The following is a 2,602-nucleotide window of genomic DNA, read 5'->3' on the forward strand; positions in this document are numbered from 1 at the left end:
ATCGATCGCCATGTTGGAAGTACCCGAATACAACTGGCGAGGAACATTTGCAATGTAACCTGTGACCCCATCGTGGCTCACGAACATGGGGCATTCCCTAGCAAAGTGACCCGTTGGCCACACTGAAGCATACTCGACCCCATCAAACAAGGTCCTGAATGTCCTCTTCCACATCTGTGCACACGGTGCAAAGAGGATCTGAACTGCACCAATCTGCTGATTTCGAATCGTGACCACCGCTGGATCCGCACTGGTCCAGATCCTCGTGGTCTGTGTCTAAAACCACTTCTCTTGCTCCTACCCTTTCCTCTGTAATTACCCTGGCCACCACTGTCCGGAGTACCCATGGAAGGGACACCTGAGGAACCCTCTGCTCTGATACCACATTTGTCACGACCCAACCTATGGGCCAGACCGGCACTAGGACCTGGGCCGGCTTAAAGCCCCCGAGGCCCGTAGTAAGCCTAACTGTTCATTAACCCAACTCTAAAGCCCATTTGGGCCTAATATCAAGAAAATAAACGGACAGAGTCCGGCCATAAAATGGACTTTCCAACGGGGAGTTTTCGACTCACCCGACCTGTAAACACAATAAATAATCCATTGGGGAGCTCAGCTCACCCTCCACATACTCATCAACATAATAATAAATGGGAGCTCAGCTCCCTCATCCAATCCATCAAAACAGACTTTAAATATTAAGTTTACAGGTCCAACATGAATATAATATTACAGACCAAATTCAAATAATTGCTGCTAACACATGCGGAAATTCTAGGAGTAAATAAAATTACACAATTATTGATAAACACCTGCGAAGGAGAAAAGCAGGTTAACCCAGAATAAAATATCCTCCTGTGGCCTGTAAAAATTTTTGAACAGGAGTGAGCGTTCGACTCAGAGAGAAATATCAATCTTAACTATAATCTCTATAACTATCTGAAACTAATGCAATCCTGTAGAGTGAAATGCAACATTTACATCATATTCACATCATAGCATCAAAAAGGTAATTTGGAGCACTCACACACCCTGTAGTATCAATCATAACATATGGGAGCTGATCCCCTATACAGCTCTCTTAAATCCAACCTGGTGCCAGCGAATTACTCAAGCTCGGACTTCCACTTAATAACCAAATCGAGGGTCCCAGCGAATTACTCAAGCCGTGACTACCCCTCGAAGGATCGGGTCCCCGCGAATTACTCAAGCCGTGGATCGCCTGGCCCTATCCATAGTCCACACCACATCACACGCACGCCAACGCACGCACACTGCTCCAAATTACCACAACAACATCCATGGCACATCAACAGTTATGAATGCAACATAAATCGTGCCTAGAGTTTAACTACATAAATATATGCATATAAGTGATGCATGGGCATGCTAAACATATAATAATATTGAAATTACAATTAAAATTAATATTTTACTCACAAACTTGACGACAAATTACTGTGGCGGCTGGGCGGAGGAAGAAGGCTGTCCCGGCTCACCTGACAATTACATTACATATATTTAATAAATTTGACTCAATACAACAAAGAAAAAGATCAAGTACGTCCTAAGTCGTGCCGAAAATCCGGCAGAGTCTCCCCTATACCTAGGACCTACCCAACCTGCAAAAGGGCTAAAAACGCACTTCTATATTCACAATCCATATATCAACAGTTCAATCATATCACTCAGCCCCTCCTGGGCCCATCAAATCAATCATCCATCACAACACGCAAAATTTCAATTTAGTCCTTATTATTGATCATTTTTGCAAAAACTGCCCAAACAAGCTCTAAAAATTATAAAACTTTGCCCCACGGTCCTTAGCAATATTACTAAGCTATTGCAAAAAGAATCGTAATTTTCTAAGCTACCACGAATATTTTATGGATTTTTAATCCTATTTAAGCACTAGAAAATTACGAAAAAATAAGGTTCGGGTTTACCTTTGCCGATTCCGACTTCGGGAACGCGCTCGGGATGCCTGACAATCGTGGGGTAGCCAAAACCTCGATCCAATTCGGAGACTTTTCCGGTAGCTAGTCTGTCTGGCCGGAAATTCACAGATCCGGACAACTGTCAAATTTTCGCGAATTGAGGATACCTACACGAAGCCCCATAATAATATATAAAAAATCAGGGGTGTTACACTTTACCCACTTTCATTCTCTTAAGTGCTTCCTTTACTTCTAAAGATGTAATCCTTCTAGTATAATTCACATTCTTTTCTATTGTTCTATAGTTTATATTCACGCTATTACTATTTTGACTATTATTAAAGAGATCATTAAAATAATTTCTCCATCTTTCTTTAATGTCCTCATCTTTCACCAACACTTTTCCTTTTTTATCCTTAATGCACCTAACTTGATTGAGATATTGACATTTCCTTTTTCTCCTCCTTGCTAATCTATAAATATCTTTCTCTCCTTATTTAGTTCCAAGTTTCTCATATAACTTTTTAAAGGCCTTTGCTCTTGCTTGACTAACTGCCTTTTTTGCCTCTTTCTTTGCTATCTTGTACTGTTCATATGCCTCATTATTATCATATTTAGGTAATTTCTTATACCATTCCCTTTTCATCTTCATTGCCTTTTATACT

General features: G+C 40.9%; 1 long non-coding RNA gene across 1 annotated transcript; it reads right to left on the bottom strand.

The window, feature by feature from the left end:
- Positions 1 to 469: 469 nt before the first annotated feature.
- On the bottom strand, positions 470 to 2,106 carry LOC131183286 (uncharacterized). Its single transcript, XR_009151422.1, has 3 exons — positions 1,947 to 2,106; positions 1,441 to 1,499; positions 470 to 862 (listed from the first exon to the last, which is right to left on the bottom strand). It is a non-coding gene; the product is annotated as an uncharacterized LOC131183286 (long non-coding RNA).
- Between the last annotated feature and the right edge of the window lie 496 nt (positions 2,107 to 2,602).

The sequence above is a fragment of the Hevea brasiliensis genome, chromosome 9 (genome assembly GCF_030052815.1).
Source record: "Hevea brasiliensis isolate MT/VB/25A 57/8 chromosome 9, ASM3005281v1, whole genome shotgun sequence".
Lineage (NCBI taxonomy): Eukaryota > Viridiplantae > Streptophyta > Magnoliopsida > Malpighiales > Euphorbiaceae > Hevea > Hevea brasiliensis.